Genomic DNA, 19,991 nt, shown 5'->3' with positions numbered 1-19,991 from the left:
AAGTAAACTAATAAAAACACACGTTAGTCTACCGCATTTTTGTTTCAACTGTTCTTTTGTATTGAATCCAGGTGAGACTGACCCTCTGAATTAAATATATATGTGTATTTTGCCTGTGTGACCGTAGCAGTGACTCTTCTTTCTGTGGACTTTTATATTTATGGTAGGTTTCTAGCTATACGTTTTATTTTAATGTTATCTTTTGTTGATGGGGTTAGTGCTACTAGGCTGGATGCATCTTTTGAGGAGAGACCTGAGGTTGTATTTATATAACTAGGGGAAATGTGGCCAGGGTATTGGGGAACTTCCAGTTTCTTTTCGGTAGGTGGTGTTTTTATCTTTTACGTCTGCACGAGTTGCCACCAGCTCAGTTCAAGATTATGGCCCCAAGGGTTAAGTCTTATTTGAACGGCACTCTCAGCAATACCACTTTACAGTCGGAGTACGTGTACCTTTTTAAATTGGAGTTGGATGATTGTGACCGTTTGTGGTTGTATACAGCCGAAACGGGTGCCTTGGACTGCATGTTCAAAATGCTTATAGACTATCCATGTCCTGACTTTTTGGGATATTATACTGCAGATGTCTATAGGTGTTATGATGTGAATGTAAAGACATTATCCCATACAGGCTAATACCTTGCACGTAATAGAAGTATGTAGATACACTTGGCTTTCTCTGCAGGTACAGCTGTTGTGTGTTTTTAAATTGCATCACGAGTCAAAACTGTACATGTATGTGTGTATAATATAAAATATATATGTGTGTGCGTGTGTGTATGTATGTATATATATATATATATATATATATATATATACATATATATATATACATATATACATACACATTTTATTTATTTTTTTGGGCAAATTATTTATTGATTGCATTTGTTAACCCGGAAAGTCCGGGGAGCCCATTTTCAGTAGAGGCGCTCTGGGAGAAAAGCTCCACCTGACACTAATAATACATGCAAGAAAAAGCACAATCTACAGTGTATATACAATCTCAATGCATGGAAATAAATATTACAGTGGTAAAAGTTATTTACAAACATTACACATCAACATACCTCTCAAGTGTACCTCATTACTAGGAACATACCTCATTTGGGGTCTTAAAAGTTCATGTTCCTCGAAGTTCCTCTCAAGTGTACCTCATTACTAGGAACATACCTCATTTGGGGTCTTAAAAGTTCATGTTCCTCGAAGTTCCTCTGTTCCACATTGAAAGAGTCTGTCACACATTGTGTTAGGAATTTTTTTAAGTGAAATCCATGGTAAATAGAAGTTAATCATATTAATTCATTAAAAGATATTTATAAGTAAAACTAGCATATTTTAACCATCCTATGCCCTTCCTAGTTGAAGTTGTTAGTAAGCCATTAGTATGTGTTCCACATTTTGCCCATTTGTTCCACATTATGAGGGCTTGTGCTCCTCATTTTGGAGTTGAAAGGTTGAGAGCTATGCACATCAACATTGTATACAGTTTGATCATAGAGGATGGAGTTAGTCGGGTAGGGTAGCAGTTTTCAGTGTTACTTGTTGGAGTTTTGTAGGTATAACCAGTTGAATTCAACAAGTCAGAGAACGCTGCTAAGTAGTGATATTGTAGAGGGATATAGTAGTAGATCAATTGTTAGGAGGTACTATTTGGCACAAGTACACAGCCAGAGAGAAAAGAGGTGTGATACGAGACCTCTTAAAGGGAGCAGGATTACTGATTGTTGTGATAGAAGGTGGGAAGGCATTCCATAGTTTTGAGACAGTAAAAAGAGTATAAGCTAGACAAGGTAAATTTTTTCAACTGTCAGCATCATTGTGTTTTTGGATCTTTGTGGCCTGTTAGGGTGGTATGTAGTCAAATGAGGAGAGGGAGGGGCAAGTTGAAGACTTGTGTATGAGTTTATGTGCAGTAGTTAATTGTGGATAAGTGAGGTAGTGTGGGAGTTTAAGCCAGTTTAACTGTTGTAGAGATAAGCAGTGGTGTGTTTTTTGAATTTGTTACAAATTCGGCAGATTTGTTCCATGTCTAGTTTGGTTTTCAGGAAGGGGTTTGGATATTGGTGAGGATTGGGGCACCATATAGTAGAGATGGTGGTAGGAAGGATGATGCTAGAGCTTTTTTTAGCAGTAATATTAGGGTAGTATTTGTTTCTATAGAGGGTACCTAATCTTTTTGTCCATGTTGGTATGGAGGTCAAATGTTAGATTTCCATCAATAACTCCCAGCAGTTTAGTACTTGAAACAACTTCAGTGTGAGTATTATGGGAGTGGGTAGAAAAATCATTCTTGTTCAAAGCAGTAGTGTGTGTTTTGGTAGGGGGGCTATTAGAAATTTTGTTTGGGATTTAGAGCGAGCTGGTTGTTTTGACATCCAAGTTTCTGTTGAAGTGAAAGCATTTTAGGTAAGACTTTATAACTCGGGATATAGATTTTGCAGTACAGATTGTAGAATAATCTGCATATTGGATAACTGTGCCATGGGTAAGGGTGGTGTGGAAGTTGATGAATATACTGAAAAGGAGGGGACCTAGTATAGATCCTTGAGGTACACCTGTGGTGGTGTTGAGAAAAGGTGTGTTGCCATTTGGTGGATTGTTGCCTTTTGGTGAGAGTCTGAGAACCAGTTTAAGGTATGAGGTGAGAGACCGAAGTTGGTGAGTTTTGTGAGCAGAAGGGAATGTGAAATCTGAGGTCTTAGAGAGCTCTAGGAACAGTGAAGAGACATAACCGGCATCACAAGCACTGTTACTGGAGCCATAAAGGATATGAGAGCAGTGCAGGTACTATGATCTGGCCTGAAGCTGTGCTATGTGGGGGAATGTATCTGGTTATGGACAAGATAGTTGATTGTGAATACATTTTTGTAATATTTTAGAGATGGGAGAGAGGATAGCAATGGGTCGGAAATTAGTGATGTCAAAGCTGTTGCCACCTTTATAGAGTAGAAGAAGAAATGCTTTCTTCCATATGTTTGGTATACTGGAGTCTTGAATAGATCATTATGTAATTATTAATTTATTATTTTGGGTCAACAATTTAACCCCCTCCTAATATGTTTTAGTGAAATATTTATAATAGGTAAACATCCTGGCTTAAAGTATTAAAAAAATCGATTTTACAGGGTTATATAGCTTTATGCATGGCTTAACTTTTTATATATTTTTTTTTATTTCCCAGCAAATATTTAAAATAAGGATCATCTATATAAGCATGCACATATGTATGTATACATATGTACATACATATGCACGCACATTGGTTTTTGTGGTTGGATAGTATAAACCCTACTGGAAGTATGCATATTATCTGTCCAGATTTTAGGTGGATGTACATTTTTTCTTTGTCTGTGAGTTGACATATTTGCATGCTTTCATATCCGAATAACTATTCGATTGAGACTAGGTCACTGAAAACCTCTGAGGAATTTCCGTTTTACTTTTCAGTGTGTTTAGGTTTTTTATTTTTTCTTGAACAAAAATTGGATCTCGGTCTGTTCCACAAAGATTTGGAAAGCCTGTTATGTCATCTTCTGCTTTTCCCCTTAGGACAAAGGAGCAGGCTGATGTACGATTTTTGTGCATCTCTCAAGTACTTCAAGGACTGTAGTTTATATGTTTGCCTCTGTTTTGATGGTGCCCTGTGTAGGACTACATAGGGGAAGATTACTAAGACCTTCTTTTGTGCTTGTGGAATCTGGTCACCCAGTCATAAGCACTTGTGGCCTATTCCCTTATCCTCCTTTGGTCATGGGATTCTTTAGTGAGGAGGCATTTGGAGTTGGTCCCAGACTGGAAAATTACAATAGTATAAATAGATTTGTGACATTGCTGGGAGGGGGGCACTTTGGAGACTGAATGCCAAGATACTGATGGTCTCCATCATGGAGAAGTTAACATGTCTGATACAAGTAAGTTATGGTACTTCTCTTAGCTTCCTCATCATTTAAGTCCATCTTGAGGCAAAGACTTGTGATTTTTTGCATGGAGGTTGCATTTCTTTGGGGACAAATTGTCAGAACCTCAGAGTTATTGGTTTCTGTCAGAGAACAGTTTAAGCATATTGTCACAAATATGGCAATTTTCTTGTCTCAGTATTTAAGGCATGAAGTTCTGCAGTTGGTGGCTGATAAATAATGTGGTAGAGATGCTCGGTGGGGAACCTGTACAACTTTTGTGTAGACAGATTTTGGGTCTCAGTAATTCAGATTAATATGTTGCGTCTTTCCAGTGCCTTTACTTTGGCCTGAAAAAAACACTTTTTTTTTTTTTTTTTTGAGTGCAAGCTGGACAAACAGACTAATTATTTTAAGACTGTGGAGGATTTGAAAGGTGGAATTTTCCTGCTTTCAAGCAGGACAAGTGCCTTCTCTGCCTTTATTAATGTAGGCCTCCTGCATTCGTTTTTCAAATGTTTCTTATTTTAACACTTCTGAAAGTGCAAAAGAAAAAAGTTCTTTCATTTTTTTACAGGCCCCCCCCTGTGCGACCCGCCCTGCCATAAAGCCCTATGTGAAACTGTACTCGGCAAATGAGCAATATTATATCACAGCCTGAAATCTCCACTTCACAGCAATGAATATTTAGTTTTTTTGATGTGTTAATTATATTCGAGGAAGCTAAACAATTTACCACCAGAAATATCTTTGTCTAAAGAGGGTTGTTTTGATTTTTGTTTGCAAGGGTTATGGATCTGACTGTACTATACCTTACTTCCATGTTCAGTGGGAAAACTGGCCTACTACTTAAGGAAAATTCACTTAAGATTCCATTGCTGGCTGTTTGCCTGTGTATCGTCATTTCTTCTTGTTGCATTGAAGCATTACATGAGGGGTTTGCTTTGCTTAAGGCCACCATGTATTACTTTTCTCTGTTTGATTTGCCCTTTGTGTTACTAATCAAGTTAAGATAATTTAAGAAATGCAAGCTGTTGTTTTTAAAAGATTTATACAGTGTCCCTGTTTTTATGCCAGATGTGGTTTCTGCTTTTTTTTCCCCCCACCTCCTTAACAAATAACCGTTATACTAGTCTTCCTCTCCAAAAAAGAGAATCTGCTTCTGTATTTCCTGAAGTTACATCTCTTTGGAGAACCATTTCACAAGCACAACTGATAAGAGCTTTGTATGGCAATGCCCTCCAGAGCTTGTATATACCAACAATATAGTAGCATCTGCAAGAACAAAGGCAAGGTTTCATGAAGGAAAGGAATTGTTGATGGTGCAAGCAGTGTCTGTGTAGAAGACTGCGCTTGGGGAATTCAACTTTGCCAAGCTGAACTTGTCTAGGTTGAGCTTCATCTATTTGTCATTAGATGAGATGTAGGGAAATGCTCTGTATATGTTTGCAAATAACACAAGGTTATTCTTTGAGATAAAAAAAAATGACAGTTGGTAAGCCGTTTGTACCTTTTAACGTGAAGGGAAAATAGTTGCCTTGTTCCATGTCTTACACAAACTTTTTTTTAATCGCTTATGTTTTATTGGCATATCTGGGACAACAGTATAACTGTGCAGTTCTGATTTATTACTGGTCATCTGTGTTAGGCTTATTTAATTTTCCCAAAGAATTTTATTGGTGCATATGTCACTTGGGCTGTACACATACATGCGCACAAAAAAGGCAAAACTGAGTAGGGTTGCATGATGGATTGTCCTTTATAATTGCGCTGTCTTTAATGATGGTGACTTAATGCTGCTTGTGTATGTGGGGATATACATGTGCTGAAAGAGGATTGAGAAATGTCTTTCTCTTGGTAATTTAACATTCAATTTTGTAATTCTGCTATAGTGATCTTGGTTTTGGCCATTTGCTGTTTATGATGGACCCCTAAAAGGAGAAGGTAGACTGCTTTGCTAAAGCTGTATCTTCATGCAGCCATTGTGTGGGTATCTGACTGAAAAAAAAAAAAACATCCCAGAGGACTTATGGCTACCTTTTTGGCGAATATCCTATTTGTAGTTCCATGTCCTGCAGCAGTGATCCTGTTTTCAAACATCTGCTATTATGTTATGTCCATGTGTCAAACTTGTCAGTTGGTTATAAAAGGAAATGGTAGAAAGTAATGTGATCTTCAGTAAAGGTTATACTAAGCAGGGCTGTTGTGGGTAACATTTTATGCTTTTCTTACTCATCTTACCATTCCTTGGCAGCTATTTTTATCCCTGAAACTTTTTTGGAGGATGTGTTGTGTTGGTGAGAACATAAATAAGGACCAAGACTCTTATACCCACAAGCACTTAATATACCTGTAATGGCGTTCTGCAGTACTTGCTTAGATTTGTAGTTAAATAGGATTTTCAGTAGGCCAGCAATAGTGTTTGACTGTTGGTTCCAAGATTTGTAGAATTAGTTTACAAAAGTGCTGTTAGATGGTCAAGAACTGATGGGTAGTACTTTTTAAGTGAGAGCAGGATATTTATCTAGTATCACTGGATATGATGCAACCTTGCTTTATGGTATAAAAGTGATGACTGTACCAACTTACGAGAATCTCTGTGTAGTTAAGACTGCAAAGTGTATCACAGTATCCCTCATATAGTTGTTGGATGTAGGTTAACCCAGCACATATGACAGAAGGTACTGATATGTTTGAATGGTGAGAGAGAATTTTAGCTAGATGTAGCAATTGTAGTCTTGGTGGTATATAGTTTATGTACATGTAATGTGTGTGTGATGTATGCACCTACTCTAGCATATAGAAGTATGTGCATAATTAGGATAGCCATGCTATCGGCCCTAGGGCCTATGCAAGCCTAGCCATAAGTTCCCTAGATATTTCTTCCCACAATATTTACTTCTCCAGGCCCCTGTCTAGCAGGGCGACTGACATGATCCCTGGGGTGAATTTCCTATCTCCCATCCAATCATCAAGGTTCCTTTTGAAGAGGGCCAATGCGGTGCTCTGCTTAATATGTATGGGCAATCTATTCCAGAGTATGGGGAGTCTCTGGGTCAGGAACCTATCCCTCCAGCATGTTTTGTTCATTGAGAAGACTAGGTTTAGATCCCTGGAGCGTGTGGCTCTTAGGGATTGGGATTTAAGTGGAGCATGTCCAACAGCTCAGGGTTTGACATGGCCTTGTATGTTAAGTAGAGATTGCCTCTGAGTAGACTATATGCCACAGAGTATAGCTGGAGTTTTTTTAGACTGTCAGTATATGGCATCTGCTTTAGGCCTGTGATTCTTTTAGTGAGGTATTTTGGCCTTTCCAGCTGTTGCAGATGTCTTGTGAGGCACATACCAAACGGGGCATTATACTCTAATGGGTCTAATGAGGGATGAGTACAGTGGGACAATGACCTCCTTCTTTCTGGATGAAAAGCCCTTCGTGATGAGGTGTGCCACATAGAAGGATTTCCTGACTGTTGTGGCAATGTGGTTATCGGAAGTGAGACCACTGTCCACCTGTGTCAGTAAGTCTCATCACACTTTTGATGTTTAGTGTCCTGCCACCTATGTGGCAATTCATGGGTACTTGTTTTTTTCCAAAGGGAATAACTATACATTTCTTGGCATTAAGCTTGAGCCCATGGCTCTGGCACCAGGCATCTGTTTCAGTAAGGCCCTTTTGTAGAATATCCACATCATTTGGGGATTCAATAATGGCTCCCAGTTTGCAGTTCTCTGCAGACTTTGTTAGCCAGAGTTCCTTAGTGTTGGCCTGTACTTCAGAGAAGTAGATGCCAAACAAGAGTGAACCCTGAGGTACTCCACTTGTCTGTAGCTGGATTTGGAGTCTGCTACTTTTACTGTCTGGGTTCTGTCAGTAAGCCAGTTAGCAGCCCATCGAGTGACGTAGGGATTTATGCCCAGCTTAGTAAGTTTATCTATGATTCCAGAGTGGGGGATGGTGTCAAAGGCCTTGGCGAGGTCCAGATAGGCTGTGTGGACTGCCTCGTCCACAGCTCTGGAGACTGATTAGAAGAAGTCAATCAGATTCAGGAGACAAGATCGACCCTTCCCAAACCCAAACTGGGTGGGGTCCAGTGTTTGAAGGTTGCCAATGTCTTTGTTTATAAGTTCCATGATAATGCGTTCCATGCCCTTGCAAATCACGCGTGTCAGACTGATGGGATGGTAGTTCCCAGGATCCAAGGTGGATCCTCCCTTGTGGAGCGGGATAACTGTAGCTGTGCGCCGCTCAGTGGGCACGAAGCCTGAGGTGAGGCTATGATTAAACATGACACTTAGGTGAGGTGCCAGTTCATTTTGTAGTTCATGTAGTACACAGCCTGGGATGTCATCTGGTCCCATGGATGCTGTATTCTCTAGCTTTGGAGAGTGCGGTTTCTACCTGGGTGGCCGTGATTTGGCAGTCCTTTGGTATGGAGATGGGCCCTTTAGGGGGTGAGAGTGGGGTGAAGTTGGCACTAAATCGATCAGCCAGGATATTGGCAATATCCTTGGGATCAGTATATTTAATGCCATTCTGTTGTAACTCAGAGCAGATCTGGGCATTGCCATTTAGATTCGTGACATAACTATAGAATGCCTTGTGGTTGTCTTTAGAATCTTTGGAAATTTTTTTTTCGTAGCTAGCTTTTGAGGATTTTATGAGGGATCTCAGCTTCTTACTGAGGCTGGTGAGTGAGTTTTTTGCATCCTGGGATTTTCCTCTTTTTTGCAACAGTTTCTTCCTTCTGTTGTATAGTTTGTTTATAGCAGGGGACCACCAGATTGGCTTCCTTTTTTTGGAGAAGAGCATATTGATTCTATTTGGGATGGCACGAGTGGATGTGCTCGTACAGTGCCTTAGTGTAGGATTCTGCATTCGAACTTCCAGATCCCGTCTGCGTGGGTGTTGTGAAGTTTGTCACTTCTAACTTCAGTAGCTTGAAGTTGGCGTTGGAGAAGTTTTTTAAGAAGGTTTCCTTACTGGGGGGTTGGGGTGGGTTGTGGATGTCAAGGGTGATTTGCTTATGGTCAGACCTGACCATTGAGGGGGTGACCACACACAGCTCCCATGTTGGTAATGACCAGGTCTAGGACATTGGAGCCCCTGGTGGGACAATGGATTAGTTGATCCAGGGCGTTGGAATTTGAATTTCAAGAACCGTTGGGAAAAGGAGTTGGTACCAGAGTAGTTTTCCCAATTAATGGCAGGGTCGTTGAAATCACCCAGTATTAGGGTGTTTGGTTGTATCTTAATATTTTCCAGTATGTTTAGAAAGGTGTAGTGAGAATCTTGGGGCATGGTTGGGGATCTGTAGCAAGCTACAATTTGGATTGCAGTCTTACCTAGTGTTAGTTGCACCTGGAGAATTTCAGATGCATTGTGTTGGGCAACTAGCCTGGAGGTGTGAATATGGACACCACTCCACCTTTAGTGTTTCGGTCCTGGTTTTGTGGCCGAAAGTGTGGCAAGAATTGTAGCTGGTATTGCAGGGGTGCTCTCTGGAGCCTTGAACCAGGTCTCAGTTACTGCACAGATATCGATGTTCTCCATTTTTAGGAGTGCCTCGAGGGAGTGCATTTTGAGGTTTAGACTTCTAGGATTGAGTAGCATTACCTTAAGATTTTTGCCTGCTTCTATCTGTTATGGTAGAAAGGCACTATAGGGGTGGCAAGAGCTTTAGCCAGTAACCTGAATCCCAGGGGAGACGGGTGCAAACCATCTCTGGCAAAGCATTGTGGTTTGTCGATCATGTCTTCCCAGGTAGACAAACAACTGGCTAAGCTTCTGGTGTCATTCAAAGGGGATCCAGTATTTAAGTCGATCATTTTGTCCTTATACTGTGGTATCATTCTGGGCGAAGGCAGGATGCTACTCGGGGCTAGGGTCATACCTGCCTGGGTCACATGATCCAAGAGCTCTTCCGTATCTCTCCATGTAGTCCAGGGAGGTACGTCTCAAGTCATTCACTCCAGCATGGACAATGACAGAGTCATATTTGTACTTGTTGTGGAGTGACTTGAGTGCATGCGTTACGTGGCGGATCCTGGCACCCGACAGGCAGCTGATTGTAATTTTCTCCTTGTTCAGTCTGGTGAGTGGGACATCAGTGTGCCTGAGTATAGAGTTACCTATGACTGAAGTGTTTGGTACATTATAGGAGTATAAATTGATATTGGCAACATAATTGTGTCAACAGAAGATAAATGTGAGCATGGCCAAAATAAACGGTTGTCCTTGGAAATATTGTGCAAACTTGTGTAGCTTCAACTTTATTATATGCGTATTTGACAGAATTGGATACTTGTTCACTCCTAATTCTGTAGCTGTTATCGGTCTGCTTAGCAATCCAGACTTCACCAGGCTGCTTGATATGTCTTGTCGTAACATAACACTCTGTACCTTTTAGCTGTTCATTATGTGATGCTGCCTGAAGTGCGTGGGCAATTTTCCAGGTGGCCCAAGTTGCTGTTAACCAATTTCTAGACTGAAGTGGCCAAGAGTGTCTTTTTCCTAAAGTTCTGAGAATTTTAAAAATGGTTCTCTGTTTTCTTGTGGTATTTATTTTGACTTTAGTGGATTTTTCCTTTTATTTTTATTACTTGGAGCCTACTCTTCCTTTGGGCTTTCTGATATTCACCTAGGCCATTCCTCTTCAGGGCTATTTTTAGGCTTTCTTTCTAGCAGCCGTTAGCATTTTTTTTTTGTTTAAAAGTAAATTTTCTGTTACTACTTTGTTAAAAGGGATTGCTATTTGTACTCTTGTGTTTTTTTTTTTTTTTTTTTCCTTCAAATCTCTGATTCAGTTTGCCATATTATATTGTATGTAATCTGTCTGTGGCTATGTACACACACATAATGTGTGTGAGATGTATAGCATTATCTCTGAGGAGGTGCTGAAAAGTTTTTAAGCCCGACCTACAAGGGAATGATGTGGAACCATGAAACTTAGCAAGTTCAACATATTCATCCCAAAGTTCAAAATATTTGGCACATTGTGTCTGAAATTTCTGTAACCCTGCCCAAAAAAAAAAAAGTCTAAAATCTGGTCACTGAAGTAGTGCTCCACTGCTGCAATCCCCTCCAAATCACTCAAATTGCCATCCTTTCAAACTCTTGTTAAGGTTTGGAAACGGGCAATAGATGGTGCAAAATCTGGTGAGTAGGAGGGATGGGTCTATGCATTCAAACCCCAATGTTGTCAAAACATCCATCGTTTTGCCAGTCTTGTAACAGGTGCATTGTCTTGCAAAAAACTCCTTTCTGCAGCTTCCTGCTCTTATTTTTCAATGCCTCCTTTAATCGGTACAGCAAGTTACAGTAGTATTGTGCTTTAACTGTTTGAACTCTTGGAAGATGGTCAGTCATACAACACCTTCCTGATCTCAAAATACTGGCCATGACCTTTCCTGCTGACTTTCAGTTCTTGAACTTGAACCCTAGTGCTACCATTGGATGGATTCTTCTCTTGTCTCAGGATCATCATAGTGGTGTAACTGTTTTATCAACCGTAAATGGTCATTCCAAAATGTTGGCAGCAGGTTGACAAAAATGCTACAAAAATCAACCTGGAAGTGTCCACTCTACATCTTCTCATCAACATTCAAACCTTTGGGCACCCACTTGGTGGTTGGCTTCTGCATACCTAGCTGCTCCTGGATTATAAACCCAACGGATTACCTGGATGCCTGTACTGTCTCGGCAATTGTTTTAGCAAATATTTGCCGATCTGTCAAAATCAGGTCATGGACATGGGGAACAGTTTTCAGGAGCTGACACCTTTTGAGGCCATCTAGACTTTGCTGCATTTTCAGTCTCTAAGTCTCCATGCTGAAAGTTTGCACACCACTTCACAGTAGAGTAAGAAGGGCACGTGTCATTCAATGTTTGCGTCATACATTCATGGATTTCCTTTGGAGTCCTTTTCTGCAGGAATAGGAACTTCATGACTACTGGCATTAAGTTATCAACTCTTGCTTACTCTGGAGACAGTGTCCCGTTCAGCATTGACTGCTATATCAAATTCTGCTTCTTTGTCTTAAGTAGGTGGTGGTTGTCTGCTCCTCTCCCTACTTCTGGACCACCGTTCATGCTCAGTGTGTTTGCAGTGATCCTGCAAATAAGCAGCTGTTTGACATTAAAAATAAACTACAGGATTATGTTAGCCATATTTGGCTTTCTTGTTTTAGGTATCTTGTGATGCTGTGAATGGGGCAGCTTATTTGCCTTTTTGAGGGACCTCTTTTCCTTCAGTAGCTCAAAGATCAAGCTAAAAAAAGGTAATATTTATGCTGTAGCTAAAAAAAAAAGGTAATATTATTTATGCTGTTGAATGAAATGTCCTCCATCGTATTATGTTTTTCTGGGTACGGAGGAGCTGCAGTTGCAGTATGGCTTCCTTATACCAGGCAACAAAGCTTGTACTAGGAACAGCAGCATGGCCAGCAAGTCATCTGTTGATCAGCCGCTTTGTCAATGGAGTAAAATCTTTTATACTTGGTGTTGGCAGAGGATGACCTTTTTATGCCCATTCACAGCCCTGAATATAGATGGCCATCTACTTTAGGCGATTGTCTGTCCTTGCCTCAAGCTGGATGGCAGTCATGATGGACAGGACTTGTAACGGTTATGATTGTTTAAGGAAGATGGTGTTTATCTGAAAGATATCCCATGTCATCCTACTGCATAAAGGGGGCAGCTCTACTGACCTGTCAAACTATAGACCCATAGCTATTCTGTCACCCTTGGCTAAAATTATGGAAAAATGCATCCATAATAAACTCCTGAACTATCTCCTCCATAGTAATCTAGACAATACCCAACATGTCTTTAGATCACTCCATAGTACAACCTCAGCCCTCCTCTCCTTTAAGGTCATTAACCAACACTGAAACAATAATGAACTTTCCTCTGCTATCTTGTTGACTGCGTCATAGAGGAGCATAGAGTTGTTGGGATTGTTCCCCAAAACACCCTCTATTCTAACCACAAAACTTCATATAACTCTTTCTACAACCATCCACAGGCCTCTAACAGCACAGAGAAACTCCATTACCATGTTACCAACACCACTCTCCCACAACCATATCATCCCATTACTCTTGCCTTCCCTATCCATCTGTCTTTACTTTATCTCCCTCATTACCACTTATCACCACCCACTTAACACCATGTACTGTATCAAATCACCCACCCTACCATACACCACAAACAATCCCTCCATACCTGCAAACCCACAACTAATTATCTATTACCCTTTAATCTTACAACTCACCTCTCCTATCCATTATACCTCACAATCTAAAAAAAACACCTTGGCCTCAAATACCACTTCCTCACTATATTCTACCTTTAAAACCATCACCAGCATTGCAGCTCACCTACTACTAGGAGGTGATATTCACCCCAACCCTGGCCCAACAAACACCCATACCACACCTGACCCCAATCTCCCATTTACAAATCCACTGATTTACTCCTACTAAACCTAAACATTCGCAGTATCATAAATAAAATAGACCAGTTACATGGAACCATCTCTGTATATAACCCAGATATCATAGTGATTACAGAAACCTGGCTTAAACCCCACATTAAAGATAACTTCATAACTCCACCTGGTCTCAGTATATTAAGTAGACAGACCTCACAGAAAAGGTGGTGGCATTGCCCTTCTTTACAAATCCAATTTAAAAGTTCAGCTACTTCAGAAAGAAACCCCAGATTTCAACACTGCCGAGACACTATTCACCAAAATCCTATTAAATCAATGCAAACAACTAAACCTACTCAGCATTTATATACCACCAGGAGACAACATTAAGACACTAGAATCTATACTCCATCCCATTCCATGTCCCAAGAAACTGTACTCCTAGGTGATGTCGACATAGACTGGAACACCATACACTCGCCCATAGCCACTAACCACATAAACCTGTATAATTTCATACAACTCATACGCTCACCCACAAGAATTGACAAAACCACCAAACTTGAATCCACCTTAGACTGGATCCTGACTCACCAGCCCAATACTGACCACCTATCTGGGATACTACCAGATTCCCACAGTGACCATAACCCAACCTTTCTCCTTCGGCACAAACTAAAATTTACCAACACCCCCGCTCTCTTACAAATCTGCTGCCCCAAAAACTTCTCCCCAGTACAATTCTCAGAAGCCCTAAAATCCTGTGACTGGGCTCCTATAAAAACCCTTTCCCTGGATATTGCAGTAGAATACTTAATGCCAGATTCCTAGGGATTTTAAACCAGCTAGCCCCACTGAACAGTAAGAATGCGAAGTAACCCCTGCTCCTTGGTTAAACAAAGCCACAAAAATCTTACTCAAGCCTAGAGACAAAAGCTTGGTTAACTTGGCAAAAATACAAAACTCCCGAAACTAGACAAAGCTTTGCTGAGCTCAGAAATAAAGCAAAATAACAGGTCAGGTTGGACAAGATAAACCACTCTATTTCCCTATAAAGGAACATAACAACCCACAAATTCTGGGCTGCAGTGAACAACATCCTCCAGCCTGGAAAAGTCACCACCACCCCCAGATAGCAAAGGTATTGATTTCACATATAGCCTGTAGTTTCAATAACTACTTTACCTCTTCAATACTGAACCTGGTAAGTGCAATATTACCCACAACCCAACCTCAACCCTTAAACTACCAGATTAACTCCACCCCCTTCACACTCACCCCAGTACCAACATCTACCATTCAAAATCTCTTGGCTAAACTCAAACCTACCATCATAGCTGCCGACAGTCTTCCAGCTAAATATCTACAAATTACATCCAAGGCCATCGCCTACCCCGTCTCCCTACTTTATTAATAGATCTATCGCCCTGCATACTATTCCTTCATTATGGAAAACCTCATCATCCCCCTCCACAAGGGAGGGCTATCTACTGACCTCTCCAACTACTGTCCCATTGCAGTCCTATCACCTCTCTCAAAAATTCTAGAAAAATGTATCCACCACCCAACTCCTTACCCACCTGCTAACCAACAACCTTCTAACTAAAACTCAACATGGATTCTGGATTCAGACCTTCCCATAGCACCAACACTGCCCTAATTAACTTTTCCAATACCATAAACTCGCACAGGAACCAAGGAAAGCTGGTCTCTGCCTCCTTCTTAGACCTTTCCAAGGCATTTGAAACAGTTTCCCATAACAAACTCTTCACTTGTCTAGCAGAACTCAACCTTGATGACCCCCACTCTACAGTTAAGTTACCTAAACAACCGGTCACAATCTGTCAAATGGGGCAACTCCCTATTACCCCCCCCACTCCCTGTCACATGTGGTGTCCCACAAGGTTCAGTCCTTGGCCCCCTTCTCTTCAACATATTTACAAATAATCTCCACTTAGCTACCAATAAAGCCAGCAATATCCAGTATGTGGATGACACTACCCTAATTTGCTCAGCAACAAACATCCAATTACTTCAAAGTAAAGCCCAAGAATCCTTCACTGAGGTAAAGAACTGGCTAAACTACCAGCGAATACTAAACCCCAAAAAAACACAGCTCATACTATTCCACCCAACCAAACACTGCAACGCCACCTTTACCATCATGTCTACCAATGGCACCCTCATCACTCCAGTAACTGAGGCTAATCTGTTGGGCATCACTATTGATCCTCAACTTAAATATAACAAGCACATATCCTAAACTATCTCTCAAGTCGATAAAAAACTAGGTTGCCTATATCATTGCAAACTATTCCTAACCCCCTGAGACTAGAACACAAATAGCTAGAATTAGTCTCTTATCAACACTATATTTTATGCCTATCCAGTTCTCACCAATATTAACAAAAGCAACCTGAACAAACTCTCTACATGCTACAATAAAATAGCTAGGCTCGCTGCCAGTAATCGCATTTCCACCATTGCCTATCCCTAACTAAACTGCACTGGTTAGAATTTCCAAACCTCCTACGCTACCACCAACTGATCATAGCCCATCGAATTCTCTTCCATCTGGAGAAGTGCCTTGCCCTTGCCGACATGCTAAACCTTCACAACCGTAAAAGGGAGCTACGTTCATGTATCAAAAACCTGATTGAAGTTAATCCATGCGATAACAGTTCCGAGGAGGCCTTATTCTCCTATGATGTCAAAGCGTGGAACACACTCCCACCTGAACTCGGGCTACAAAGTCACACAGGCACCTTCAAAGGCCTTCTTAAATTGCACCTAAATACTAACCTCTCTGCAAAGACCCCCCCCCCTTGAAGACCCACTTTGTCATATGTAAGTGACCTGTTGAAGCCTTTAATTCATACACTATATACTCTCACCAGAAATGTACTTTTTTGTATATATTGTAAATAATGGTACTACTCCTGAGTATCTTACTGTTCTACATAATTGTTTTTGTACTTCATTGTTTCTCTTATCTTGTATGCTAGTTTTATTGTTATATAAAGCATGTATGTACACTGTTATTTCTTTGGAGCTTTTCTCCCCAGGACTCAACTGAAAAAGGGCACATGATGTCCAGTTGGACTTATCCTGGTAAAATAAATGTTGGATAAATTTCTCAATCTTTCGAAAGCCTTTGATATGGTAAATCACCAAATACTCAAACACTTAGGATTGAAACCAATGGATGGATTTCAATCTCTGTGGTAGACAGCAGGCTGTCCTGTGGCAGAGCAAACTAATCCACCCTCTGAGTAACCTAAGGCTCCATACTAGGTCCACTGTTTTCCATTTTCATCAATGATTTGTATAGGGTCCTCCCATATGCAACATGCATTCAATATGTGGATGACTCCATTTTAGTGTGCTCCGACACTTCACCTACAGAGTTGCAGATTCTGTCCCAAAATACTTTTTAACATGGTTGAAAATTGGCTCCTTAACTGTCGTCTCATGTTAAATCCTAACCAAACTGCTGCTTTTGTCCCCCCACTCGTAGGTCTACCCCTATGACCTTTACATTAAAATCCAACAATAGCACCATTCCCCCCACTCGTAGGTCTACCCCTATGACCTTTACATTAAAATCCAACAATAGCACCATTATTTCCCCAGATTCCTCAACCAAAGTCATAGGAGCTATAATAGATAATAAAGTTTAATCTGCATATCAGTAAAACTATTAAAACAGTTTGATTAAAAAAAAAAGAAACTTGGCTCACTGTATAGGATCAAGCCCTTCCTAATGCCATTAGCCAGAACTGTAATTGCTTGTACACATCTACTCTTCACCCTCTTCTGTGCTCCTCTGTTTACAAACCTCAGCAAAACTGACCTTGATAAACTTTCTAGGGGCTACAGTCACATTGCTAGATTTGCTACCAGTGCAGCCTACAGAACTCATTACTGTCATAACCTAAATCTACTAGGATGGCTTGAACTGCCTAACCTACTTCAGGTTAACCAGCTAATGGTTGCACACAAGACCCTCTACCAACCAGATAATACACCCGTACTTAAAAACCCCATTACCCCCTACAGTAACCTTAGTGCACTTGGTTCATATGAAAGACCCCTAGTTCAAACTCTCAAATCCAACAACACAGCCAGAGAATCTGTATTTGCTAACTCTGGCAAAACTTGGAATTCTCTTCCTGCTAATCTTGCATCTGAACACTCTCTCTACCTCAGTTCAAGAAAAGTCAGATTCAGTACTGTCCTTGTCCTAATCCAGACTAACTCTCTAACCATCACTCGTGCGCATGGAGTAGATCTGCCTACACTTAGTTTCTTAACTTGTATGTTTCTTAACTTGTATATCCTGTGATCTCCTTGGGTCTACTACCAGGTTAGCCTACTAGGCATTCAGTACCCTATCATTCTTAAAAAGACACTCTAGAATTTTCCATCTGAGTAAAAATGTAATAAATTTGTGTATACATCTGTGTACAAATCTTTTTTTATTTGTGTTTTAAACTGTAAAAATGTAACTGTTTGTGTTTTTTGGAGCTTTTCTCCCCGGGCCTCCACTGAAAATGGACATGTATCCAGTCGGACTATCCCGGTAAACAAATGTAAAACACACAAAATACATAAATAAAGGCTGTCATCTAAACTTGCCTGTGTTTCCCTGAATATCCAAACCATACCCTTGCAAACACTCACCCTTTCCTTACTGCTGGTCTTAAGTGCTAAAACTTCTTGGAGTTTTTAATGGAGCTTTTTATTACTAAAAAACATCAGGGCATATTCTGAATCTGTATGGCCTTGATGTAATTCCCAAAGAAAATTTTCGAAATGATTAATCCTCATTTGGCTTGCTGTTCCTCTTAAAGGGAGAGTGGGTGTGCTCTTCCTAGGCACTTTAAACTGACTGGAATTCATGATATTAACAGGGCCTTGTTGCCATTCTCTGGGTGGTGGTTGGCAAATAGTTGCTTCCATCTGACAGCTTGACTTGTTCCAGGAACTGAACATTTTAATTCTGCAGTCCTTATGGATAATGGTGAATATTAGAAAATCCTATTTGGCACCCATTTAATAGTTACCTCAAGATTCCTTGGTGCAGTATTGATTCTAAAACTTTGCAGATACTAATGGAAGCAAGTAAGCCTGCTGCTGCTGCAAAAAAAAAATTCTAGTTGGTACCAACAACATAACCAGCACTCATTCAGGGTTACTAATTCTCTACTTTTACAATATTTTGAGAGTTAGGTTTCTGTGACCTTTCTTACTCCTCCATGATTATTATTTGCCATTTTAGTGCGTCTGCCCATGGATTCTCCTCTACTGTATTCAGTATTCTTCAATGTTTTTGAAAGGATTGCGTAACTGGCATCCAAGAAAACCAGTCGCCTTTCCTTGGGATCTTAATTGTGTTAGCTAAGCTAATGGTTTCTCTGTTTGAACCAGCTTGGCTGATGAGAGGTTCTTGACATGGAGACATATTTTTTTTTTCTGATTGCTTTGCCCTCTGTAAGAAGGATATTGGAGTTGCAAGCTGTCATGGTGAGTCAGCCCTAGCTTTTTTTTTCCCATAGGGGCTGAGTTTCTTTGAGAAGTAATTCTCCTTTTATGCATAAAGTGGTATCCGAGTTTACTTAAGCCAAACTGTCTCTTTCCCCATTTTCTTTCCTAAACCTAAAAATGAGGGAGAAAGGGTATTTCATATCTTGGATGCCCCCAGGAAATTCAGGTTCTGTCTTGACAGAACTAAAGCTCAGATCTTTAGATCAGTTCATTTCTTGTGAAGATAAGAAGGGGCAAGCTTTGAAAGACACTTTCCAAGTAGTTGCCGAAAGTTATTGCCTTTTGTTAAACTCTACAGCAAAACTATTCCAGGCAGGATAAAGGCCCACTGTACCAGGGCCTTGACTTTGTGTTTAGCTTTTTGGAAAGGATTGTAGAAGGAGCAGTATGGTCTTCTGTACATTTTTACAAAGCACTATAAGCTTGATTCCCTATCTAGATCAGGTTTGGCCAGGATCATTTCCTAGGTGCTCCTGAACTCTTCCCAAATGTAGTAAGCTAGGGTAGTCTACCCATACAGCTAAGGCTACTACAGCAGTGATGAATATGATGAGCATAGTACAGTTGTGCAAGTGAACTTGTCTATTCTCCAGAATCAGTCTGCTTGTCCAGCACTAAACATTTTATACAACTGTTCCTAGTCGCATTAAAATCCAGTGATCAAAAACTGTAGTCTGTCCACAAATCTAACAGATCTGGGCATTTTCTATACTTGTACCTGGTCTGTCAGCAAAATCTAACGCATCTGCTTGGCATTTGTACCATGTTGCTAAGGCCTGAAGTTGTGTATCTCTCCATCAGGTCAATACTGCCCCTCCCATCCTTCAAAACCATTCTGAAAGACTTCTTGCCAAAAGCTGGTTCTGTTCATGCTCAACACTAAGATAAACTACATCCCTAACTGTAGACGAGTACTTCATGTGTTACATCTTTTTCTTCCTTCACTCCTTTACTTCTATCAATTTCTTTCTCTAAATATACCATAAGCCTGCTTTTCTCACTTTATATTGCAATTCCTGTTATTATGCTACTAACTACTAATTTCTCTCTAAAACTTGCTAAAATTTTCTAATTAGTAAATAATTTTTCTAAAACTCTTATCTCTTTAACCATTA

At 40.4% G+C, this 19,991-nt stretch overlaps 1 protein-coding gene across 5 annotated transcripts in view; it reads left to right on the top strand.

Moving 5' to 3' along the window:
• LEMD1 (LEM domain containing 1) overlaps positions 1–19,991 on the top strand; it is a 372,161-nt gene that overhangs the window by 51,668 nt on the left and 300,502 nt on the right. The window lies entirely within an intron of this gene.

Source organism: Protopterus annectens, chromosome 7.part0 (genome assembly GCF_019279795.1).
Source record: "Protopterus annectens isolate FY-2018-M chromosome 7.part0, PAN1.0, whole genome shotgun sequence".
Taxonomy (NCBI): Eukaryota; Metazoa; Chordata; order Ceratodontiformes; family Protopteridae; genus Protopterus; species Protopterus annectens.
Note: the sequence above shows the minus strand (reverse complement) of the source record. Positions and strands in the feature narration are given on the sequence as shown.